At 37.8% G+C, this 19,761-nt stretch overlaps 1 protein-coding gene across 1 annotated transcript in view; it reads left to right on the top strand.

Annotated features, from left to right (window-relative positions):
* Positions 1-882: 882 nt before the first annotated feature.
* Positions 883-19,761, top strand: part of LOC140153425 (mycocerosic acid synthase-like polyketide synthase) — a 65,222-nt gene continuing 46,343 nt past the window's right edge. The window contains exon 1 of the mRNA XM_072176179.1: positions 883-1,344. The gene's annotated coding sequence lies outside the window, so the exon portion shown is untranslated. The remainder of the gene's footprint in view (positions 1,345-19,761) is intronic.

Here is a 19,761-nt window from a genome sequence, read left to right as displayed (position 1 = left end):
ATTTTCGGTTGGGGCATGCAATACAAGAAACTCTTGACCACATTTTTTCGACTTTTCTTTTTGGGTTGGCCATTTCATTGTTTTATTTGTTTTAGTCAATATACTGCTCCTATAGGTGCTTTTGTGCAATTAGCATTTCAAAAGATTTCTATTTCTTCGTCTTCAAGAAGTCAAGTATATTGTCGACATATCGTAGGCCTGTGGATTCCCTCTTTCTCTATCCCTTCTCTCCCCCATCTTTTCCTCTCTCTCTCCCTCCTTTCTCTTTTTACCTGCACTAGGGGGCGGGGGCCCAAATAGACAATTTTTGCCAGGCTTATTGATAATAATCATATGGTATTGCATATCGTATGGATTCCCCATCTCTTTTCCCCTCCTCTCCCTCTCTCATTTTTCCTCTATCTCTCTCTCTCACTCTCTCTCTCTCTCTCTCCTTTTCCCTCTTTTTTCCTTGTGCTAGGGGGCGGGGGCCCAAATAGGCAATTTTTGCCAGGGGCCCTGCCCCCCGGCAGCTACGCCACTGTATACATGTATAGTATAAGCAAGCTGGCCTCTGTTAAGAGAGAAGAGAGAAACAGAAACAGCAAGGAAAAGAATGTAACTCTCAACAAATCAAGTGTATAATTTTGCTCTCATCCCTTGGGTCGAGAAATAAGCATTGGAGAAAATAGCCAGGTCTTCTTATTGCATCATGTATGACGTGATCCTGGGGACGTGATTAGGGAATTCCCCATCTGGTAAACGGGTTGAATTTCCCAACTTGTAATGAAAGGGCTGCCACGCCTGCGCGATCAGCCCGGCCGAGCAGGTTTTCATGCTACATGAACCATGTTTTAGACATAAAAAAGAGAGTCGAAACTTGTGATGCAGGATTTCGCAACCTTGCGGAAGTACATTGATATATGCCTTATGTATTATTTTAAATCCAGTTGCCTGCCAGGGTGGCATAATTATATCGATTTTTTGGTTGCCCGGCGACGTCAAATTTGTGTTGTAACGGCCGTCAAGCAGGCCCGAAAGCATCTAATTATGCAAGCCCTGATATTTTCTGGTGACATCACTGACAACTAATCTGATTGGACGAGAAAAAGTTTACCACTTCTTGGCTTTATATGGACCTGTAACCTGCATGTACCGAGGAAAATCATCGAAACCATCATATCTTAAAAGAAAACTACAGAGTACTTTCTGCTTTCTTCTGGCTTTAGTTCAATTTATTTGCTCATGTTTGAGTGCGACGATGTAAGTGAGAGACACGATGTGGCAATTTGGAGAGAACACTTAGGGCTATCAACAAGATCTTCAAGAAGGAAACTAGTGAGCAAATAAGGCACATTAATACAGGTAGGTTAACAACCGTTTTTCTTTCCTTCTCTCGCAGCGGCGCGGCGGTCACTGAGTGCCGCCGAGAGCCATTACGGGCCCGGGGGTAAACAGAACGCACGGGCCCCTTTGATCAGCGATAACGGTGCAGGACTTAATAAGTGTGTGTGGGGGAGGGGGACAATTTCTTTGTGACATGCGGGAGGGAGCTTGGTGTAAATTCCTTGAACACATGTTGAAGCGGAGCGAAAATAGCGTGTTCAGCTGCCAATAATCAAATATTTGAATTTGAATGTGGCATTTTGCTCCCAGATTAAGTTTCTCTGAACAACTTCCACGTGAAGTGCAGAAAATTTGCTAATTTGAAGCTAAAATAATCCAGCATGCATCGTTGAATTGGATAAAAATTGCAATTCGAAAGTAGCGACTTTTGCTCACAGATTGAACTTATTGGAACAATTTCCACGCCAAGTGTGGTAAAATTGGCAATTTGAAGCTAAATTATCAAATAATGAACATCAAAGGGCACCAGGGGCTATTTTAACGTGTCTCACTGTCACGTTCGTGCAATGAGATAAAAGTGTTGATGAAGTAGAGTGCGTTTCAAAAATAAAAGAAATTGACATTTTTACCTGAATGTGACCGTAAGAAAGGCTCTACCATTTTCTACTATTAAAGCATAGCCTATCTACAAGGATTGTTAATTGTACCACTGCACGAATATTTTATCTCGTGTCGAACGTGACAGTGAGACACGTTAAAATAGCCCCTGAAAGGCACAATGCTCGCGAAGCGCGCGAAAATTTGCAATTTGTGTTCCCACGATTAAGCTGTACTCGCCTGATTTCTCGAAGTCTTCAGTACACCGAGGATGATCATTGTTGCAAAAGCAGACAGTAACATAATTCAAGTGAAATATTAGAAAGTGAGCGTCAAAGGCTATCTTGTATTGTTAATGCACGTGCTTTGTTTTTTACGGGCCCGCTACTTTTGTTTGCTTTATATGGGCCGCGTAAAAGAGCAAAGAAAACAGACCTTATAATGGACACGTAAAGGCAAATAAAAGAGACCGTAGTGGTCCCTTAAAAAGAAATGAAAAGATACCATTGACCCGTAAAAGGAAGAATAAGCAAAGAAAGATACCTTAATGGACCCGTAAAAAAGACCTCAAAGGGCTCGTAAAAAGCAAAGAAGAGATACCTTAAGGGGGTACTACACCCATTGATTTTTTTTTTTTTTTTTTTTCATTTTGTGAAGAAATTACAAAAAAATATTGGACAAAGTGGTATGCAAAATGAAGGGGCAAATCTTCTCGTTTTATTGGTGGCATCGGTATCAATGTAGCTTACATGCTTTTAAAGATAGAAGCCAAAAGGAGGTACATCACTGATGATTTAAATTCACTTCATTTTGGAAAGCTTACTATCAACGGATTTCGTTAAAATTTTGGATATGTGTTGCTAACACATTAGGGAAATAAAGTTGATATGTAAAATGGGAATAAGTGGTTCCTGATTTCTTTTATGACTTCATGAACTTGGTGCTCCACAACTATCAAAAAGGAACTGGTTAAAATGCTTCTATTTTCAATGTTGAGCTATATTTTGTATTTTTAACTTGCGACATTATTTCACTGAAACTTAATTAAGCCATAGGTAACAGGTTACCACAACCATACTACAGCAATGTTGAAAAATTTAATTTCTTGTCACCTATACCACCATATTGGGTAGTTTTCCGTAAGCTTACCTTTTGTGATTTTGGTAACTATTTTATATTTATTTGTGAAATCCATCTCAACTAGGCATTCTAAATTGTACTCACCATTTACATCCCAAGGTATATTAGTATATCCACCTTGCACTTCTCGATATATATCCATTTAAAGACAGAATATCAAAATTATGCCTCATTATGATATCACAGACTCTCACATGTGTATTCAAAATTGATGCTTAAATTTGACCTGAACCAATTGACCTATAACCTGACATACGGTGACCTAATAGCCTTTTCTTCTCCTAACAACACATTATAGTATTAAATTGACTAATGACTATGCATCCATTGTATAAGTGTTTATTTAATTTATTCAGTGTTATATTTTGCATGCACCACTATATTTTCTATAGAGAGTATAACAAAGGATTTAATGTATTCTATTCTTGAACATGTTGAATAGAATAAATTATGGTTTGTTATGAAACACAGATCTGAGTTACTAGGATACAGTAAACAAAAAATATATAGGGCTAAAATGACTTACTAAAACGGTTTAAAAGCACTTTGTATGTAGATATATTTTATAAGTTCAGGACATGAGGTGATGAACATATTTATGTACTTCATAAATTTGCAAGAAAAAAAAAGAAGAGGGGTACTGATGAAAATCAGGGTATTATTCCCCCTTAATAGTCAAGAAAAGACACCTTAGTTGGTCCGTATGTGAAGCAAAGAAAATATGTCTTAATTACAAGGTATCTTTTTTTACAACTTGTTTACAGGCCCGTCCCTGAGTTCCCATTCCTTTGTTTTTACGGGCCCATAGTAAAGTATGTTTTCTTTACTTTTTACGGACCACCTAGGACCCCGGACCTTGCCCCCCCCCCCCCCCTCTTGTCGGCGGCACTGGCGGCGGCGGAACGATTTTGAAAGGGGCCAGCCAGTGGCGGTCACTGGCGGATATAATGTAAATAATGGCCGCAGAACGGCCATCGCGGCGCGCATGCGCATGGCAGGGGGGTGTCAAAGAGAAACTTTGCAAAATGAAGGCCCAATTGAAGCTATTTGGTGGACAAGTTTGCTACTATTTATTGCGTACAATTTTAGTTTGAAAATGCCGAAAATTGACGAAATGAAGGACGTATTAAAGCCATTCGTGGAAAACTTCTCTCTATTATGAATTGTATAAATTATTGCTTTAAACATTAAGTGTCGGGTGTCCAAAGCAGAAATGAAAAGGTCGAACGCAGGAGGTGTCTGAGGGGATGTGCCCACCTCAGAATTGAGAAACTTGCAAAATGAAGGCCCGATTAACATGATTAAAGCCATTTGGTGGACCATTTTCGCACTATTATCATGATTATTGCGTACAATTTTAGTTTGAAAAATTAGAAAATGTGTTCAAATGAAGGCCCAAATTGAAGCCATTCATGGACAAGTTTGCACTATAGATTATTACTTCAAACATTATAGTGTTGGGTATATAAAGCAGAAGCAAAAAGGGGGTTTATTTATCCATACACAGGGGGTTGGAAATATTTGTAAAATGTAGGTCCAATTGAAGCCATTTAGTGCATAATTTTTACACTTTTTCAGGGTCTAGAATAGAGATTTGACAAACAAACAAGTCCAAAAATCGTGTACCAAAAACAAAGAACAGGGGCATGTATTATACTTAAAAGATATTGATTATGATGGATCTGTTGAATTGTTTTTATTTATTCGTCACAGCAAGAATGCAGAAAATTTAGCCGAAAACGAGCATGCATATTCATAATTATAAAAGATAACGATCAAAAGCTTACCACTTATCGTCAGCCTGCTTACCCTGCTACGCTAATTGCCTAAGTCATTTTTTGTTATTTTGAGAACCAAGACCAAAATGTGGTTCAAACATGTATCAGTTACGTAATCATCTAATTATTTCGGGTTATTCTCTTTCATTTGTATCATTATCATTTGTTCTTGTGCAAAGATTGGTGAAAAAATATGTTTAAATGCATACTTGAACCATATTTTATACATTGTTCTCAAAATTACAAAAAATGACTTAGGCAATTAGCGTAGCAGGCTGACGTTATTCGAATGAACGAAACAATGGTTTAATGGAATACCCCGTTACCAGCTTATTCAAATACGGTATAAGCAATTATCCAAATATGGTAAACAATTTATTAATACATATTCACGAGATTATGCCTGCTTCTAAAAATGAAAGAAAAAAACTAACAACATCACATCAATATAATTAAGAACAGCCAATCAGTGCAGGCTAGGTTACAAGCTGTCACGTCCACGTGGTGCATATTCATACATAATTCATTATTTATACACACCTATTTGGTTCCTAGGTTTCACTGCGAATGAAATGATCGCGGGTACAACGATATAATAATCAAAATATTTGTAAAAATTAAGCACATTTTGAGTTATTTTGTTTCATGCATAATACTAGTAATCATTAAAGATAACCACAATATCACATGCATGTGTGCTACAACCATACAAGGCCGGCATTGAGCCTGAAGCTAACAAATTACACACACACACCTATTTGGTTCCTAGGTTTCACTGCGAATGAAATGATCGCGGGTACAACGATATAATAATCAAAATATTTGTAAAAATTAAGCACATTTTGAGTTATTTTGTTTCATGCATAATACTAGTAATCATTAAAGATAACCACAATATCACATGCATGTGTGCCAACCATACAAGGCCGGCATTGAGCCTGAAGCTAACAAATTACACACACACAGCATTGTCAAAAACAACAAGGGAAGATCGAGTGTTACTTTTTATCGAGTTTCGAGTTTCGAGTATCGAGTTACGAGTTTCGAGTTACAAATTTCGAGTTTCGAGTTTCGAGTTCGAGTTTCGAGTTTGAAGTTCGAGTTTCGAGTTCGAGTTTCAAGTTCGAGTTTCGAGTCGAGTTTCGAGTTTCAAGTTCGAGTTTCGAGTTCGAGTTTCGAGTTTCGAGTTCGAGTTTCGAGTTCGAGTTTCGAGTTCGAGTTTCGAGTTCGAGTTTCGAGCTCGAGTTTCGAGTTCGAGTTTCGAGTTCGAGTTTCGAGTTCGAGTTTCGAGTTCGAGTTTCGAGTTCGAGTTTCGAGTTCGCGTTTCGAGTTCGAGTTTCGAGTTCGAGTTTCGAATTCGAGTTTCGAGTTGCAGCCTCAGTATCAACATTGGATCATAAATATTATCATTATCATCATTCTCATTATCATCATTCTCATTACAAGAAACAAACCTTCTTTTCTAAGCCTTATTGCTTCATAATAACGTTAATGTTTCATAATAATGGTTCATAAAAAGTACGTCTTATGATAGCTTGATTGTTATAATACAATTTTATTTACTGTGTTTATTTGCATTTCAATGTGCCCAGTCCCGCTTTTGTGACGTTCTTTCTTCCTTTCTTGCTTCTTTTCTCTTTGTTTCTTTCTTTCGCCCCTCCTTTTTCTTTCTTTCTTTCTTTCTTTCTTTCTTTCCCCTCCTTTTTCTTTCTTTCTTTCTTTCTTTCTTTCTTTCTTTCTTTCTTTCTTTCTTTCTTTCTTTCTTTCTTTATTTATTTATTTATTTCATTCTTTCTCTATTTATTCATTTAATTCTTTCATTCTGTTTCCTTCCTACTGTTTCTTTCTTTGATGATTCAATCTTTCTTTTTTTTTTTTTCATCCTTTCTTTGATGATCATTTCACACACTTTCTTTCACAATGTTCAAGAAAGAAGGAAAGAATTTCGAGTTTGACATTGTGAAAGAACGAAAGAAAAAGAAAGAAAGAAAGAAAGAACAAAAGAACGAAAAAAATGGAAGAAGATCTCAATCCTTCTCTTCCGGGAGCACAGGCTGAAAGAAGCTCACAGTTAGGGGTACGGCCCTGAGAGCACTTGAAAACATAAAGCAGAAGTTTAAAAAGAATAATTCGGTTCTGGATTGGAAACCAATGCAATTGAATGAGAAGGTTGGAGGTATCAGTTGAGCGAGGGACAGAGAATATCAAACGCACCTTGAGTGATACCACAGAGGATTGCATTACCATAAGATGTAGCAAGGCGAGATGTTAATAAATAAACATTTGTACATAAATTAACATGGAATAAAGCTAAATGAACTTTGAAATATGATTTTCTCAAAATCAATTGATTTTACAAATGATCTACCACAAACGAAAAAATGTCGAATGATACCAACCTCTTTCGTCACGCCTAATAATGAAACTGCTGTTGAAATATTAATTTAACCATTTTTACACTCAAACCGTACTCATCGTAGGCCTATGCATGGTTATGAATAAAAATATGTAGGTCTAGGCCTAGGTATAATCATTTTCAAATAAACGCAATCTACAGCTGCTATAATAAGTTCTCAAGAAAGTTTTTATATTTTTTGCTTACGTTACTTGAATTCAATGTTGTTTATTACTAATTACCCACAAATTTATTTTAACATATATACGTCAAGTATATTCAAATAATTTACCTTTTTTATTTTGATAATTTCATAATAGTTTAAATCATAACAAACTGACAAAAACAGTTATGTTTTATCTTTTCAAACCTATACACCGTAAATAAGGGCCATGTGGGTTCGCTTTGTAGCGCAAGAAGTCAGGATCTTGTGATCATAAATCCCGACTTCTTGCGTTCCTGACTTTAGCCAGTTTGAAATAAAGAGATAGTAAAGATATAAAAATAAAGAAATAGTTAAGACAACTCAGGATCTCAAGAACTCATGAAATCTGTTCACCTTTCACGGCGTTAGTATTTTAATTGTAAGCCCATCCACTTTAGTTATCTCGAGATCCTATTTTCATGACTTAAAGTCAGGAACTCGTGAACTCAAGCCGCGCTTGAGTTCCTGACTTGACTTCAAGTCAGACTTCATGACTTTAAAGAACATGCTGTTCGAAGAAAATCGAAACTTATTTAGGCCTATATATTTGTTGTTGTTTTTATATAAATATTGAGAACATCCAAAAGTACAAAAAGTTACTACTACAAATTTGGGCAATTTGGGCCCTCACCCAGTGTTGCGATTCTCTTATTTCTTCTTCCCCTCAAAAAAAGGCGTACGTGTAACATCTACACAAACAGGCCTGTAGGCAGGATTTTGGATAATTTGAACAGCTCAAATTAGCACGATGAGCAGTCCTTTGTGAAATCTTCTTTTTACTGGGGATCTTCTTTGATATTTTACCCCCCCCCCCCTCCATCATCCCTTTTTGGTGGATTTTCGCCCAGTATAAAATTAAAGATAGTTTGTTGAGTACAAATTTCACTGTGCATGTGTTTGAATATAGTTGGGGTTTTTGAAAATTTTACCCATTCATATTTTGACAACTAACCATGCAATGCACAGTGTAAATTGAATCTGTCATCACTGCTCAGCAGGTAGGCCTTATTCCTAATTATTTTGAACATGGAGTTTTAACTCGAAATTTGAACAAACTGAATATCGAGTTTAAACTCGAAATTTGAACAAATTGAATATCGAGTTTCGAGTTCGAGTTTCGAGTTCGAGTATCGAGTATCGAGTTCGAGTTCGAGTTTTATACAAAAATACAAATATCAACTTTATCATCGAAATCAACTTTAAATGGACGGGTGTGTGCCTACCGGCGTCGAGAAGTAGGGACCTATCGGTATTAAATTATGTTTTTAAAAAAGGGGGTTATATTGGGTACAACAAAAGAATAAAAAATACATTCATACATAAAGATATTTATAAAGCGTCTTTAATATTTATCAAAGTGCTGAACAACGAGAGAAAAGATGTGAAAAAGAAACACAGAAGAAGCTAACTGAAAAGGTGAGTTTTCAGTTTCTTTCTGAAAACTGGCATTGATGGCGACTCACTAATGGCTTTAGGGAGTTTATTCCATTCCCTCGGGCCAGAGACAGAGAAGGTATACCAGCTGCTCTACGTGCCCTAGGCTGACTAAGCAGAGTCTTATCGGAAGAAGATCTCAATCCTTCTCTTCCGGGAGCACAGGCGGAAGGAAGCTCACAATTGGGGGCACGGCCCTGACCTGGGGGGGGTCAAATTTGGAGGTGACGCGTATGTAGGGCTGTTAAGACCCCCTTTTTCAGCGTCGCTGTCACCCAAAGACCCCATATTTTTTACGATTACATGCTCTGTCACCCGAAGACCTCCTATTTTTCCATTTGATCTGTCACCCAAAGACTCTTACTATAGTTAAATTTGAACAGCAACTTTCATTTATCACTGATTTTGTTACTTATTTTGAAAAAACAAAGAAATATGAAGCCATTTAGAACTAGAAATTCGATTTTCAAGGTTTCTGTGGCGCTTTTTCGGCTCTCACCCAAAGATTCCATTTTAAAAAGGTCATGTTCTCACCCAATGACCCCATATTTTTTACAGTTTGCTCTCACCGAATGCCAAAAATCATGCTCTCACCCAATGACCTCATATTTTTTACATTTTGCTCTCACCGAATGCCCTTTAGTGCAAAAGTGCCAGGCCTACACCTATATCCATTTCATATTGAAGTGCCCCCCCCCCCGCGGCCCTGAGAGCACTTGAAAACATAAAGCAGAAGTTTAAAAGAATTCGGTCCTGGATTGGAAGCCAATGCAATTGAATGAGAAGGTTGGAGGTACCAGTTGAGCGAGGGACAGAGAATATCAAACGCACGAGTGATACCATAGAGGATTGCATTGCCATAAGATGTAGCAAAGCGAGATGTTAATAAATAAACATAAACATTTGTACATAAATTAACATGGAATAAAGCTAAATTAACTTTGAAATGTGATTTTCTCAAAATCAATTGATATTGCAATGATCTACGACAAACGAAAAAATGTCGAATGATACCAGCCTCTTTCGTCACGCCTAATAATGAAACTGCTGTTGAAATATTAATTTAACCATTTTTACACTCAAACGGTAGTCATCGTAGGCCTACTCATGGTTATAAATAAAAATATGTAGGTCTAGGCCTAGGTATAATCATTTTCAAATAAACGCAATCTACAGCTGCTATAACTTTTCTCAAGAAAGTTTTATATTTTTTGCTTACGTTACTTGAATTCAATGTTGTTTATTATTAATTTACCCAAACATTTATTTTAACATACGTCAAGTATATTCGAATAATTTACCTTTTTTATTTTGATAATTTCATAGTAGTTTAAATCATAACAAACTGACATAAACAGTTATGTTTTATCTTTTCAAACCTACACGCCGCGCGCCAGGGGCGGCGCCAGGGTATTTTGATAGGGGGGCGCTGCAATTTCAAAATGTTGAAGATTGTTCATGCGGCGCGACAGCGCCGCCCGTTGCGCTTGCGCGAGCAGGGGGGTGTCTTCGGGGGGATGTGCCCCCCTCAGAATTTGGAAAAAATTTCAAAATGAAAGTACAAATGAAGCCATTTGATGCATCATTTTCACCTCATATTGGTTATTAATTTATTTATTTTGAAAAATGTTGAAGATTGTTCATGCGGCGCGACAGCGCTGCCCGTTCTGCTTGCGCGAGCAGGGTGTCTGAGGGGATGTGCCCCCTGAGAATTTGGAAAAATTTCAAATGAAAGTACAAATGAAGCCATTTGATGCATCATTTTCACCTCATATTGGTTATTTATTTATTTTCCAACCGCATATTTTTATGGATTTCATTAACGGGCCCGATATGCGGACCGCAGGTTTTAGGCATGGACCTACTCAATTAGGCCTATACGTTCAATTTTGGAGTCTTACTTTTTCCCCATGCTTTCCCATCCAATTTCACCTTTGTTGAAATAAAATTTCTTTCCTTTGACAATGTTTACCCCCATTCCTTTCAAATTTTTCTTCTCTCATGTCATCCTTAGGCCTATATATACAAATGATCGGGCATTAAGTACAATTCTTTGAGCGTATTTGCAAAGCCCCGGTTAATTAATATGCAAAGTCGCAACGCGGTGTATGTTTTAAAGTTGCACTGTACATTGTACAATGTATATGCCTTATATTAATTACGTAATAAATAGGCACGATAAAAATGATAGTCGCTCCCCAATCATCGAAAGCCCAGTCGAAAGCCAAAACGGTTCAATTTGCGAGCGTAGCGAGCGGGAAAAAACAGTTTTTTTATGCTTTTTCGGTCAAAAAAGTCAAAATTTTGCCCATTAGCGAGCGAAAAAATTAGGTTCTTTATGCTTTCTTGGTCAAAAGAGTCCACAATTTTAGGAAAAGGTCCAAAACAGGTCCACTTTGTCAAAATCAGCCCCCATAAATCCTGGCTATGCCCCCAGCTGTAAATGAAGCCAATTGCTTTGCTAAATAATTTTGATACTATTTCTGAGAGCGGTAGCATATACAAACAATGTGATAAAAGTAAAAATTGTGTGTTACAAATATCCCCAAATATCAGACTGAAAGTAAACTTTATAATGATTAAATATAGCTGGCATGACACAGACTTGCGTATGTTGCCGCGCCAGGACAGTGACGTAGCCAGGATTTTTCCAAAAGCTTCCAAAGTAGTTGGGAGAAAAGGCAGGAGAGGCCAGGTGACTTTCATGGGGGAAAATGTGCGGAAAATCGGCCCAAAATACAAAAACCAACAACTTTAAAACCGCGTCGGTCAGCATTCCACAGGGGCAAGATGTCCGAAGGGGTGGGGCTTCCCCTTCGCCTAACCATGGCAATGGCTCCTTTTCTTCTTCTTCCCCCTCCTCTCTTTCTCTCCCCTTCCCTTTTTCTCTCTCCTCCCTCTTCTCTTTCTCTTTTCCTTCCTTTTACCTCTTTTTTTGCAAATAATAGGGGGCGGCCGCCCCTGCCCCCCCAATGGCGCCGCCGCTGTACGGAAGTAACTAAGGGCCATGTGGGTTCGCTTTGTAACGCAAGAAGTCCGGATCTTGTGATCACAAATCCCGACTTCTTGTGTTCCTGACTTAGCCAGTTTGAAATAAAGAGATAGTAAAGATATAAAAATTTACTTCGAGGACTGTTATATATCAAAAATTGAAAAATATCAAATTTTTATAATTTGTCATAAAATTTGTATTATATTGTGATTTAAAAAAATGAAAATTATTTGATATCAGAAAGACATGCTTCGTATTCAGAATGCAATTCGATAGGTCTGAGGTGCTCTCATGTGCCACAAAAAATACTGTCGAAACGCAATAAACGCTCATTTTGGATCCCTTAAGACAACTCAGGATCTCAAGAACTCATGAAATCTGTTCAACTTTCACGGCGTTAGTATTGTAATTGCAAGCCCATCGAGATCCTAATTTCATGACTTAAGGTCAGGAACTCGTGAACGCAAGCCGCCCTTGAGTTCCTGACTTCAAGTCAGGAACACAGGATCACGAAATCCTGACTTCATGACTTTAAAGAACATGCTGTTCGAAGAAAATCGAAACTTATTTAGGCCTATATATTTGTTGTTGTTTTTATATAAATATTGAGAACATCCAAAAGTAGAAAAAGTTACTACAAATATACTACAAATTTGGGCAATTTCGACCCTAGCCCCTACCCAGTGTTGCGATTCTCTCATTTCTTCTTCCCCTCAAAAACGGCGTACGTGTAACATCTACACAAACAGGCCTGTAGGCAGGATTTTGGATATTTTGAACAGCTCAAATTAGCATGAAAAGCAGTCCTTTGTGAAATCTTCTTTTTACTTGGGATCTTCTTTGATATTTTACCCCCCCCCCATCACCCCTTTTTGGTGGATTTTCTCCCAGTATAAAATTAAAGAAGATAATTTGTTGAGTGCAAATTTCACTGTGCATGTGTTTGAATTTAGTTGGGGTTTTTTGAAAATTTTACCCATACATATTTTGACAACTAACCATGCAATGCACAGTATAAATTGAATCTGTCATCACTGCTCAGCAGGTAGGCCTTATTCCTAATTATTTTGAACATGGAGTTTTAACTCGAAATTTAAAAAAACTGAATATCGAGTTTAAACTCGAAATTTGAACAAATTGAATATCGAGTTTCGAGTTCGAGTTTCGAGTTCGAGTTTCGAGTTCGAGTTTCGAGTTCGAGTTTCGAGTTCGAGTTTCGAGTTCGAGTTTCGAGTTCGAGTTTCGAGTTCGAGTTTCGAGTTCGAGTTTCGAGTTTTAAACAAAAATACAAATATCAACTTTAGATGATAAACAACTTTATCATCTAAATCAACTTTAAATGGACGGGTGTGTGCCTACCGGCGTCGAGAAGTAGGGACCTATCGGTATTAAAATGGGGGGGGTGATATAAGGGTACAACAAATAAAGAAAAAATACATTCACACATAAAGATATTTATAAAGCGTCTTTAATATTTATCAAAGCGCTGAGAGAAAAGATGTGAAAAAGAAACACAGAAGAAGCTAACTGAAAAGGTGAGTTTTCAGTTTCTTTCTGAAAACTGGCATTGATGGCGACTCACTAATGGCCTTAGGGAGTTTATTCCATTCCCTCGGGCCAGACACAGAGAAGGTATACCAGCTGCTCTACGTGCCCTTGGCTGACTAAGCGGGCAATTCCCACTTGGTCCAATCACATTTGGTCCAATCCCAGTTAGTCCAATCCCATTTGGTCCAAATCCCACTTTGTCCAGACCCAGTTAGTCCAATCTCACTTAGTCCATGTCCCACTTGGGCCATATCCCACTTAGTCCATGTCCCACTTAGCCATATCCCACTTAGGTCATTCCCACTAGGGCCATGTCCCACTTAGGCCATGTCCCACTTAGGCCATGTCCCACTAGGTCCATGTCCCACTAGGGCCATGTCCCACTTAGGCCATGTCCCACTAGGTCCATGTCCCATGTCCCACTAGGCCCATGTCCCACTGTGGTTATAATATTTGTGTTTGGTCATTTTCAGTACTTGGTTTAGTATTCATAGTAGGGCCTATATTAGTTGTAACGGGGGGGGCTAAATGGGTCCTAAATATTTTAATCCGTCTGTAGAGGCTCATTAAAAAATCACCAAAATATTTTCTTGCAGAACATGAGTTTACACTATATTTTCTATGGGGTTGACATACTTTTTTCATGGCCAAAAGGTGGCCCTGAAAATAATTTTAGGTCCCCTAACAAGTGTTTGTGAACGGAAAGATAGTCAATGTCTGTCTTAAGTTCTTCTGGTCTTTGGTATAGGATCAAGTCGTCTAAGTACATCCAATAATTGAAAATGTTTTTAAAAGTTGGTATATAATGTAAGATTGGATAAAGTTGCACTGAGAGTGGGTCCCATGACCATGCCATTTTTTTAAAAAGGTGTTGTATTCAAGAACAAGACTTAAAAGATTTTGTAAATTTCTAAAACTGGAGTTTTCATAGGCTTTGCATGCTATACCTATTGCTTCAGATTAATAATGTTTCAGTATAGCTGTGACAACTATTATTTCTAGTGAGATATATTAGGTGAGACTGGTTTATTTTATTAGCCTCTAGTTTGTATTGTTTATAATGTCAGAAGCATCGTTCACATATGTATATAGATTGTTTTGGGGGTATAAGTTTTAAGAAATAGTCATAACATGAGGAGATTTTGTTATGTAGGTCCATTATGACTAATAATAGGATGTGCATGGAAGAGTAAGTTATCTGGAGGTGGTTAAAGCCTCGTATCCATAGGCTGTTCCCTTGTGGCGTGTGCCCTTGTTCCGTGTTTACTTTTTCCCATGTGACCTGCCACACAGACAACGAACCTTTGTTTTGCTTAGTGGCCGTATCCATAGGTTGTCTGTGTGGCAGGTCACATGGGAAAAAGTAAACACGGAACAAGGGCACACGCCACAAGGGAACAGCCTATGGATACGAGGCCTTATGGACTTCTGGTAAAAAGCATGTGTAGTTTGTTCTAAAATCAGAGTTGATATATTTGGAGTTGTACATATCTACGAGTGTGTTATGTATACATGTTGAGCTTTATCGTGCATTTTTGGGGGGTTTTGATGACTATATCGTGGATGTTATAGAGTTTATTGTAAAGAGCATTTTCTTTCTTTTGTTGCAAGATTTGTTTGTGGTCACGTGAATCTTAGATGACAAATTTCATTTTTATGCCTCCACCGCGAGGCATACTGTTTTTGCAATGTCCGTGCTTCCTTCCGTCCTTCCGTCCGGATGCTGTATCTCGGGCATGGATGGGCCGATTGACTTCATATTTTCAGGATAGGTGGGTCATGGTCAAAAACTCTGGCTACTTTTTTTTGGTGGGGTTCAGGGTCATATACTGAGATCAAAGGTCATTTAAGGTCAAATTACTAAATTTGGTCGTATGGGCTTCAAACATTTAGAGCCAAATTTTTGAGAGGTCATTTTGGGGTCATCCAGGGTCATCTAAGGTCAAATTAATAAAATTGGTCGTATAGGCATGAAACTTGATATACAGTCAACATTTAGAGCCAAATTTTTGGAAGGTCATTTCAGGGTCATCAGAGGTCACCATGGGGTCATCTGTGGTCAAACTACTAATATTGTCTTATGGGCATGAAATTTGGTGTGTACAGTCAACATTTAGTAAATGTCTATGGAATTCCCTATACACTATTTCAACCTCATTTATGTGACTCTTATTTTTGCCCATATTTTTTATGTTTGTTTGTTTACCACTTAGTTGACTTTTAGCGTTATAAGATTTGTACACATTTAAATCGCCCCATGGTGGACCCATTTCGTCACCATTCAAGCACTGGTCAATAGTAAGGCCTAAGTATTTGACTGAGGGAGTAGCATGAATTATTTGCCCTTCACACTCAATGGTATAATTTTGTCAATTCTTCAATTTACGTTTTGTTCCAAAAAGAATGAGTTCTGTTTTACCCATGTGGAGAGGAAGTTCATTATCTATGAGCCATTTGTTACAGCTTTCGAGATTTTTGCTAAGCTGCTGCCCAATTTTCAACGGATCTTTATCAGAAACCAAAAGAGCGCTATTAAATTAAAGCTTGTGAATTAGACTTTCAGGTTTTACACATTTCCCGCCCAATTGGGCGACTTTTTTAATTTTTCATTCTTTTCTCCTTTCTTTCTTTCCTTTACTTTCTTCAAGATTCTTTCTTTCTTTATTATATTCTTTCTTTGTCTTTCTTTCTTTCTTTCTTTCACTTCTTTCTTTCTTTCTTTCTTTCTTTCTTTCTTTCTTTCCACCTTTCTTTCTTTCTTTCTTTCCACCTTTCTTTCTTTCCACCTTTCTTTCAACCTTTCTTTCCACCTTTCTTTCTGTCCACCTTTCTTCCTTCTTTATAGCTTTCACTTTTTCTTTCCTTTCTTTAATTTTCCTTGATAATTCATTCTTTTAATTTCTTTCTTTCGTACTTCGTTTAATTCTTTCTTATTTTCTTGTTCATTCTTTCTTTCTTTCTTTCATTTTCATTCGTTTTTTCACAATGTCATGATCTATGATTTCTTTCTCTCTTCCTTTCTCTGATGATTCTTTCTTGCCTTCTCTCCTTATTTCTTTCTTTTTTCATTTAATTCTCTCATTCTTTTCCTTTCTTTCTTTGATAATTTTTGTTCCTTCTTTCTTTCTTTCTTTCTGCCTTTCTTTTACTTTCTTCAAGTTTCTTTCTTTCTTCATTTATGTGCTCAGAAAGAAATTAAAAACTATCATAAGACGTACATTTTATAAAACCATTATTATGAAACATTAAAATGATATAAGAGAGTAAGACTTAGAAAAGAAGGGTTGTTTCTTGTAATGATAATGTCATAATGAGAATGATAATAATGATAAATTATTATGATCCAATGTTGTTAAGATTGCAACTCGAAACTCGAACTCGAAACTCGAACTCGAACTTATTCGTTGCATTATGTGGACGCGCTGTGATTTTCCTATGGAGCATCAGTCTAACATAACACTTTCATATTCGTCCAAATAACGACTTCAGGTTACACAGTGGATTTTTCAAGGCTTGATTCGAATGATACCAGAGCACACCACTCTTCGCCATACATACATTCTCCCAGCCACATTTCCCTAACATAATATGAAATTTAAAAAAAGAAGGAAATTTAATTAGGCAGAGGCGGGGCTCGAACCCACGCTGCCCTGCGCCGCTATCACGTATACCGTATGACCAGCGCCTTAGACCACTAGTAGGTGGGGCGTCTATGGATCATAATTCCACCATAATCCATCGATTGATTGATTATTTTGCCTAATTCCACCATAATCCATCGATTTATCGATTATTTTGCCTATGTCCAGCATAATTCCAGCACAATCCATTGATTTATTGATTAATTAACCTTTGACCTGTAATTGGCATAATTAGCATAGGGGCATGGGCCACTTGGTATAATGGACATGTCTAAACATGCTTATTTATTTAGTTAGTTATTTGGGATTTCCCATTATGACTCATGTATGGGTATTAAATTGTTACATAATCGTGGTACTGGAGTGTTATACGTTTTTGCAAGGAACTACATGTGTACATAGTACAAGGATGTTAACACGCCCCAACATGCCCTCAGGTTTTGGAAAAACCGATCGAGTTATCCCGTGACGTCACAATAGTTCAATAGGCTCTATTGACCAGTCCAGCTTGTTTACAAACAGGTCAAAATGTAGCATAATCGTCCATAATCATGCATTCTAAAATGTGCCTTTGTAATATGATATTATTTCAAAAGTTATTTATGTAGGTTTGTTTTAACTTTGTATTTATGATAACCGGTGTAAAATTATCATAACTTCTTCCTATATCTCCATGACTGGCAATAATGATACAAGAAAAGCACGCTAAAATTTTTAACGAAATTATTATTTTATTAACAACGTTCTTTTATCATGTTTATATACGATATTATACATACAAGGTACAGTATTAGCAGTACTAATATATTATCATACGTATTTACTACGAAGCTTAGAATACAGTAGAGTACAAGTATGATTTAAAAACTTTAATGAAGTTGGAATTCTTTTCAATAGTTTGTAATTCTTTATAAAAATGAAAACAAAACATTGTGTTTCATCGTGGAATGCGTCGTTTACATTGTGGAAGGCGTCATTGAATGCGGCGAGTGCGTCGCGGAATGCGTCATGGAATGCGTTGAATGCGTCGTGGAATGCGTCATGGAATGCGTTGAATGCGTCGTGGAATGCGTCGAGTGCGTAGTGGAATGCGTCGAATGCGTCGTGGAATGCGTCGAATGCGTCGTTGAATGCGTCAAGTGCGGCATGGAATGCGTCGAATGCGTCGTTGAATGCGTCGAGTGCGTCGTGGAATGCGTCATGGAATGCGTTGAATGCGTCGTGGAATGCGTCGAGTGCGTAGTGGAATGCGTTGAATGCGTCGTGGAATGCGTCGAATGCGTCGTGGAATGCGTCGGTGCGGCATGGAATGCGTCGTTGGATGCTCTAAATCATTCACTGTCTTCATGTTCCATCTCCTCATTTTCCTCTTGTTGGAAGAGTCCGTCAAATTTGGCTTGATATTTAGCCAAAACTCTTTTGATTGCTTTGTGTATGTTCATCCCTTTATCTGTCTTCTCTTCAATGTCAGCCGTGATATCGTGATGTGTGTCATCATCTTTCAGATGTATGTTACGTAACAAAAATGTTGTGTAGTGGTCGAAAAAGATACGTTTAACGGCCCATAAGGTCTTGAAATTGGCCTTTTCTTTAGCCAGGTCTTCATTCATACCTTCGTTTATGTACTTTTCATATTTTTCAGTCCACAGCTCTTGAGTTGCTTCTTTGGCTTGTTCATACCATTCTTGGTATGCAGCATTGTCTTCCAACTCATCACTAGTACTAGTAGAGACCTCTGTGTCTGACATTTCTGATGTTTCATCTTCTACTTCCTCTTCTGAATCATCATGGTCAGAATGTTCAGATTCAGAATCGTCCACCTTGGAATCTTCATCTTCGTCTTTTTCAGATTCCTCTTCAGCGTGTACAATTTGTTCGTGCCTCCTTAGGTCATACTTTCGCCCGAATGATTTATCACACAGGAGACAAGCGTGGGGTTTGAATAGATTCATGTTGACTCTTTCGTGGTTTATGTCCAAATGATGAGAAACAGGTAAAACCAGTTGTATTATATAATGTTGTCTATAGCGTCACCGTTTGTGTACATTTTTTTACAACATGATATTCCACGACGCATTCAACGACGCATTCGACGCATTCCACGACGCATTCCACGACGCACTCGACGCATTCCACGACGCATTCAACGCATTCCACTACGCACTCGACGCATTCCACGACGCATTCAACGCATTCCATGACGCATTCCACGACGCACTCGACGCATTCAACGACGCATTCGACGCATTCCATGCCGCACTTGACGCATTCAACGACGCATTCGACGCATTCCACGACGCATTCGACGCATTCCACTACGCACTCGACGCATTCCACGACGCATTCAACGCATTCCATGACGCATTCAACGACGCATTCAACGCATTCCATGACGCATTCCGCGACGCACTCGCCGCATTCAATGACGCCTTCCACAATGTAAACGACGCATTCCACGATGAAACACAATGTTTTGTTTTCATTTTTATAAAGAATTACAAACTATTGAAAAGAATTCCAACTTCATTAAAGTTTTTAAATCATACTTGTACTCTACTGTATTCTAAGCTTCGTAGTAAATACGTATGATAATATATTAGTACTGCTAATACTGTACCTTGTATGTATAATATCGTATATAAACATGATAAAAGAACGTTGTTAATAAAATAATAATTTCGTTAAAAATTTTAGCGTGCTTTTCT

This window comes from Amphiura filiformis, chromosome 5 (genome assembly GCF_039555335.1).
Source record: "Amphiura filiformis chromosome 5, Afil_fr2py, whole genome shotgun sequence".
Classification (NCBI taxonomy): domain Eukaryota; kingdom Metazoa; phylum Echinodermata; class Ophiuroidea; order Amphilepidida; family Amphiuridae; genus Amphiura; species Amphiura filiformis.
This window is presented reverse-complemented; position numbering and strand designations above follow the sequence as displayed.